The 7,229-nt window shown below is 36.0% G+C and overlaps 1 pseudogene; it reads left to right on the top strand.

Moving 5' to 3' along the window:
* Positions 1-2,660, top strand: part of LOC102826891 — a 90,733-nt pseudogene extending 88,073 nt beyond the window's left edge.
* Positions 2,661-7,229: the final 4,569 nt, after the last annotated feature.

The following is a 7,229-nucleotide window of genomic DNA, read 5'->3' as shown; positions in this document are numbered from 1 at the left end:
CATGTTCTTCCTTTTGTTTTCCTGACTCCAGATCTTTGCACAATTTGGCTTCTTCTTCCTGAGCTGATCTACGAAATTTTCTATTCAGTTATTGTACCTCCTCATTTCTTCCATATGCTTTAGCATCTCTATGCTGGAGAGCAAGTTTCAGTGTTTGTTCTGACATCCATTTTGACTTTTTCTTTTTTTCTTGTCTTCTTAATGACTTTTTGCTTTCTTCCTGTATGATGTTCTTGATGTCCTCCCACAACTCTTCTGATCTTACTAGGTCTTACTTACTCATACTAGGCTACCATTTTTTTTTCTTCCCTCTTTTCTGTGATTATAGACCACAGTATCCAATTTGTCTTTTTTTGCTGTTGGTGTTGTGTTTTTTGGTCACCTCTTTGCCTCTAGTGAGCTCTTTCTCTCGCTATATTATTGAAGAAGTGACAGAAATTGTTGTCATATAGTCAAGATACAATCACACCATATAAAATCCCACAACCCAGGCAAGAACCAATACCAACTTCCATACATAAGGTAGGCTGCCAACACCTATGAGAGTGACTCTGAGTCAAGTAACAAGATGAGGGAAAAGAGTATTCTATCTCTTGACCACATCTACTTGGAGGCAATCAGAAATCATAACAAATGACAATACATACACTGATTTAAATAGTAAGGCCACATCTAACTACTGAGTATGCCCAAGAAACATATGATCATATCAGCACATGTCCAGAAACAAGATAAACTGACTGAGACCAACAAGCTGGAGGTAGATATACTGGAAAGAGAGCTGGCTTTGGAAATGCCTAAGAGGGAATTCAGAAAAAATGATTATAAAATGTATCAAAAGCACTTACAATGGAGTTGAAAAAAGTAATGAAGAAGTCAGGAAAGTGCTACAGAAGAAATTCAAAACCTATAAACAGTGATTCAGATGATTAATAATAGAATATCAGAAATGGACAATACACTAAAAGGGAAAAGGAGTACAATTGAAGAGATGGAAGCCAAAACTAGAGAGCTGGAAGACAAATCTCTCAATACTAGTAAGACAGAAGAGCAAGCAGAAAAAAAAGGATAGATTTAAGGCTTAAGATTCATGCTGGTCAACATTAAGAGGAATAGCTTAATAATTATTGGCATTCTGAAGCAGGAAGAATCACACAAGTCCACAGAGGAGATAGCTGAAGATTGCTGGAAGAAAATTTCCCTAATATCCTGAAAATCAAAAAGATAAGCATTCAAGAAACTCAATGAATCCCAAGAAGGATAGACCACAAAAGAAAATCACCAAGATATATCATAATTAAGCTCTCCAAAATCAAAGATAAAGAGACAATCCTGAAAGCAGCTAGGTAAAAGAGAAGTGTTACATACAAAGACAAGCAAGTCAGATTGAGCTCAGATCTCTCATCAGAAATCATGCAGGCAAGAAGGCAATAGGGAGACATATATAAAACCCTGAAAGAAAAACAAAAACAAAAACAAAAACAAAACTGCCAAACAAGAATCTCTACCCAACAAAGCTGTTAACCAAATAATACAGTGTAATCAAAACATTACAGAATAAACAGAGCTAAGGGATTTTGCCAAAGCCATCCCTGCACTACAAAATATCCTAAAGAGAGCTCTGTGGACTGAGAACTAACAAGAACAGACAAAAAACATAATGGCACACATGGCAGCTCCACCCAGAACTCAATTGACAAATGGAAGTGTCGAGAACAGAACAAAGTTATAAGAACAATTTCAGAGGATCTGGGAGGTCAGTATATGATCAAAACAATTAGAACGTGACAGAAGGTAAACATATAGGAACAGAGATCCAGGTGTTGAGAAGGTCAGTTATATTACAGGATAAAATAGACTTTATTAAATGGAGGGAAAAACTAATGAAATATAAGGTAACCTCAAAGAAAATTAATACTTCACAACATATCAGGAAAATAAAAATCCAAGGACTTGAAAACATTGAAACTATGTGGAGAGGCCTCCACTACCACCATCGCTGTGCAGAGTCAGAGCAGGAACCACAGCCAAAAGGAAGGAGGAAGAGGAGAAGGTGGTGGAGGAGGCACCAGACCGGGTGGATTGTCAGTATTTAAACAAACCACAACATGTATGAGTATATCTAGTGGTCCTTAGTTCAGGAGGCATGAGGAAGTCTGCTCTGACAATTCAGTTTGTTTGGGAAATTTTTGTTGAAAAATATGGCCCAACTATAGATGATTCCTACAGAAAGCAAGTTGAAGTAGATTGTCAACAGGGTATGTTCAAAATCCTTGATACAGCAGGGACACAGCAACTTACAGTAATGAGGGATTTGTATATGAAGGATGGCCAAAGATTTGCACTAGTATATTCTATTGCAGCCCAGTCTACATTTAATGACTTACAAGACCTGAGGGAGCAGATTTTATGGGTTAAGGACACAGAAGATGGTCCAATGATTTTGGTTGGCAATAAATGTGACCTGGAAGATGAGCGAGTAGTTGTCAAAGAACAGGGTCAGAATTTAGCAAGACAGTTTTGTAATTGTGCTTTTTTTGGAATCTTATGTAAAGTCAAAGATCAATGTTAATGAGATATTTTATGGCCTGGTCAAACAGATAAATAGAGAAACATCAGCGGAAAAGAAGCCTAAAAAGAAATCACGTCTACTGCTCTAGACCCACAGTAAACAGCAGCTCTGAGCCAGATTACAGTAATGAAGTACTGTTGCCTAATTGGAAAGTGTCAGCATTGCAGACTCCAAAAAATAAATCAGAAAAGGCTTTTCCTGTTTTATATATTATGTGAAGAATTTAGATCTTAAATTGGTTTGCACAAGTTCCCTGGAGGAAAAAAAAAAAATCGCTCTGTGAATATCTCTTGAAAAATAAGACAATAGTATTTCTCCTTTGTAATAGCAATTATAACAGATGTGAAATAAATATACTTGACTCTAATATGATTATATAAAAGAGCATGGATGCATTTCAAATGTTAGATAATGCTATTATAATCAAATGATTTCATATTGATATTTTTATCATGATTACTCCCTGCTAAGTACTGAAAAGTTGAACTATTGCACTTTGTATCCATAATGATGTAGATTATGAAATTTCCCTTCAAACTCATTGCAGCAGATAACTTTTTTGAGTCACTGACTTCATTTTATATTTTAAAAAAATTATGAAATACCATTCTGTCATTATAATCTAATTAAAATTATTAGTGCATAATGCTTTGAAAAATGTGGGTCTTTTATAAGAAAAAAACTGGGATAACTGAATTCTATCACTTTCAAAACTAAAATATATAATATACTAAACCAAAAAAAAAAAAAAAAAAAAAACTATGTGGAAACTGACAAGAAAGAACACAAATCCATGAACTTAGCACAGGAAGACATGCAGAACAAAGAAAGCAGCAGCACCACAAAAATACAAACATAATGGCAGCAATTAACCCATACCTATTGATAATTACACTGAATGTAATCATAAAAAATGTACCAGTTAAGGAACGGAGAGTGGAAAAGTGGATAAGAAAACAAGATTCTTTAATATGCTGTCTGAAAGAGACATACACAGAAAGACAAAAACAGACTGAAAGTCAAAGGATGGGAAAAAATATACCAAGCTAATTGCAATAAAAAACAAGCAGGAGTGGCAATGTTAATCTCTGATAAAATAAACTTTAAGGCAAAAAAACTAGCATAATAAATAAAGATGGACATTATTTCATGATTAAAGGGACGATTGAACAAGATGACAGAACCATAGTAAATATCTATGCTCCCTTTGAAAGAGCTCCAAAATATATAAAGCAAACATAATAGATTTGAAGAAAGAATTAGATGAATCTACAATAATAGTGGGCAATTTTAATACACCACTTTAGAAAATGGATAGAACAACCAAAAAGAAACTCAGCAAAGACACAGAGGAACTAAACAATACAATCAGCCAACTGGAACTCATAGATGTGTACAGAGCATTCAACTCAACAACAGCACAATACACATTCTTTTCCAGTGTGCATGGAACATTCTTCAGAAAAAACTCCATGTGTTAGGCCACAAAACAAGCCTCCATAAATTTACAAACATCAAAATACTAAAAAGCATTTTATCAGACCATAGTTGCTCTCAAGTTAGAAATCAACAATAGGAAGATCAAGGAAATAAAGTCAAATACATGGAAACTGAATAACTCCCTGCTGAATAGTGACTGGGTAGTTGTTGTTGTTGTTGTCAGGTGCCATCGAGTCGGAACAGACTCATAGCGACCCCATGCACAGCAGAACGAAACAATGCTCGATCCTGGGCCAACCTCACCACCGCTGCCACCCCCGAGTCCATCAATGATGCCACCTGGCCGATCCATCTCGTTGGAGGTCTTCCTCTTTTTCTCTGACCCTCAACCCTACCCAGCATGACATCCTTCTCCAACGATTGTTTCCTCCGGACTACATGTCCAAAGTAGGAGAGACGAAGCTTAGCCATCCTGGCCTCCAAGGAGCACTCTGGCTGCACTTCTTCCAAAACAGATCTATTGGTTCTTTTGGCAGTCCATGGCACCCTCAGTATTCTCCTCCAACACCACAACTCAAAGGCATCAGTTCTTCTACGATCCCCCTTATTCACTGTCCAGCTCTCGCATCCATATGAGGCTATTGAAAACACAATGGCCTGGGTCAGGCGCACCCTAGTCCTCAAGCTGACATCTCTGCTCTTCAATACTTTAAAAAGTTCCTGTGCAGCAGATTTGCCCAGTGCAATACGTCGTCTGATCTCTTGACTGCTACTTCCGCGAGTGTTGATAGTTGATCCAAGAAGAATGAAGCCCTTGACAACTTCAATCCTGTCTCCATTGATAAGAATGTTGTTTATTGGTCCAGTGGTGAGGATTTTTGTTTTCTTGACATTGAGATGTAATCCATATTGAAGGCTGTGCTCTTTAATCTCCATAAGTAAATGTTTCAAGTCCTCTTCACTTTCAGCGATCAAGGTTGTATCATCTGCATATCGCAGGTTGTTAATGAGTCTTCCTCCAATCCTGATGCCACGTTTTTCTTCATATAACCCAGCTTCTCATATTATTTGCTCAGCATACAGGTTGAATAAGTATGGTGAAAGAATAAAATGTAAATTCACAAAGTTCCTAGAAACAATGAGAATGAAAGCACAACATACCATAGTCTTTGGGACATGGCAAAAGCAGTTCTGAGAGGACCGTTTAGTGCAATAAATGCACACATCCAAAAAAGAAGAAAGAACCAAGATGAACACATTAAGGCAGCATATCCAACAATTAGTAACAGCAGCAAAGCAAACCTACAGTCAACAGAACAAAGGAAATAATAAAGATTAGAGCAGAAATAAATGAGATAGAAAACAGAAAAACTATAGAAAGAATCAATAGGACAAGAAGCTGGTACTTTGAAAGAATTAATAAAATCAACAAATCATTAGCAAACTTAACAAAAGAAAAGAGGGAGAAGACAAAATAACATGCATAAGAAATCACAAGAGTGATGTCACAACAGAACCAATATAAATAAAAAGGATAATAACAGAATATTATGAAGAGTTGTACTACAATAAATTTGAAAACCTAGAGATGGATGCAGCTTTATAAAAACATGACCTACTTAAACTTACACAGAGTGAAGCAGAAAATTTGAACAGACCTATAACAAAGGAAGAAATTGACCAGGTCATCAAAAAAATCCCAACCAAAAGAAGTCCAGGCCCAGATGGCTTCACTGTTGAGTTCATGGAAGAGCTGTCACCAATTCTACTCAAATTATTGAAGAACATAGAAAAAGATCAAAAACTCCTTAATACATTTTATGAAGCAAGAATAACCCTCATACCAAAACCAGGGAAGGACAACACTAAGAAGGACAATTATAGACCAATATTTCTCATGAACATAGATGCAAAAATTCTCAACAAAATCCTTGCCAACAGAATTGAACAACACATTAAAAAAATAATAATAATACCTCAAAACCAACTGAATTTCATACCAGAGATGCAAGGATGGTTCAACATCAGAAAAACTGTCAATGTTATCTGCCATATAAATAAGAAAAAGGAAAAGAACCACATGATCATATTGATTGATGCAGAAAAGACATTTGACAAAATCCAACATGCACTCCTGATAAAAACACTCAACAAAGTAGGAATTGAAGGGAAATTCCTCAACATAATCAAGAGCATATATACAAAACAAACAGCTAACATCACTCTTAATGGAGAGAAACTAAAAGCCTTCCCTTTGCTAACAGATACCAAAGGATGCCCTTTAACACCACTCCTATTCAATATTTGGAATTCTTAGCCAGAGTTATAAGGAAGGATAGGGAAATTAGAGGCATCCAAACTGGTAAAGAGGAAGTAAAATCTCTCTATATGCAGAGGATATGATACTGTATATAGAAAACCCCAAAAACTCAGCCAAAAAATTACAAGAAGTCATGGGAAGATTCAACAAAGTGGCAGGGTACAAGATCAACAAAAAAATCAGTTGGATTCCTCTGTAGTAATAATGAGAACACTGAAAATGAAATTAGGAAAGTCATACCATTTACAATAACCACCTAGAGATGAAATATTTAGAAATAAATGTAACCAGAAAAACAAAGGACATATACAAAGAAAACTATAAAACACTACTACAAGAAACCAAAAGGGACTTATAAAAGTTGAAGAATATACCATACTCCTGGAAAGGTAGACTTAACATTGTGAAAACGTCAATACAACCAAAATAATCTGCACATATAATGCAATCCCAATCCAGATTCCAACGACATTCTTTAGAAAGATGGAGAAAACAATTACAAACTTTATGTGGAAAGGAAAGAAACTCAGGATAAGCAAATCACAGCTTAAGAAGAAAAACTATGTTGGAGGTTTCTCACTCCCTGATTTCAAATTTTACTACATGGTTACAATGGTCAAAACAGCCCAGTACTGGGTCAATCAAAGATACATAGATCAATGAAAGAGAATTGAGAATCAAAAAATTAACCCATCCACATACTGCCAACTGATCTTTGACAAAGGGTCACAGTACATTGAGTGGGGATGACATAGTCTCTTCAACATATGGTGCTGGCAGAAGAGGAAAACGATACGTAAAAGATTGAAACAAGAACTTTATCTCACGCCATGTACAAAGGCCAACTCAGCATGGATTAAAGATCTAAATGTGAATCCCAGAATTATAAAGGTCATC

The sequence above is a fragment of the Chrysochloris asiatica genome, unplaced genomic scaffold (genome assembly GCF_000296735.1).
Source record: "Chrysochloris asiatica unplaced genomic scaffold, ChrAsi1.0 scaffold00066, whole genome shotgun sequence".
Taxonomy (NCBI): Eukaryota; Metazoa; Chordata; class Mammalia; order Afrosoricida; family Chrysochloridae; genus Chrysochloris; species Chrysochloris asiatica.
This window is presented reverse-complemented; position numbering and strand designations above follow the sequence as displayed.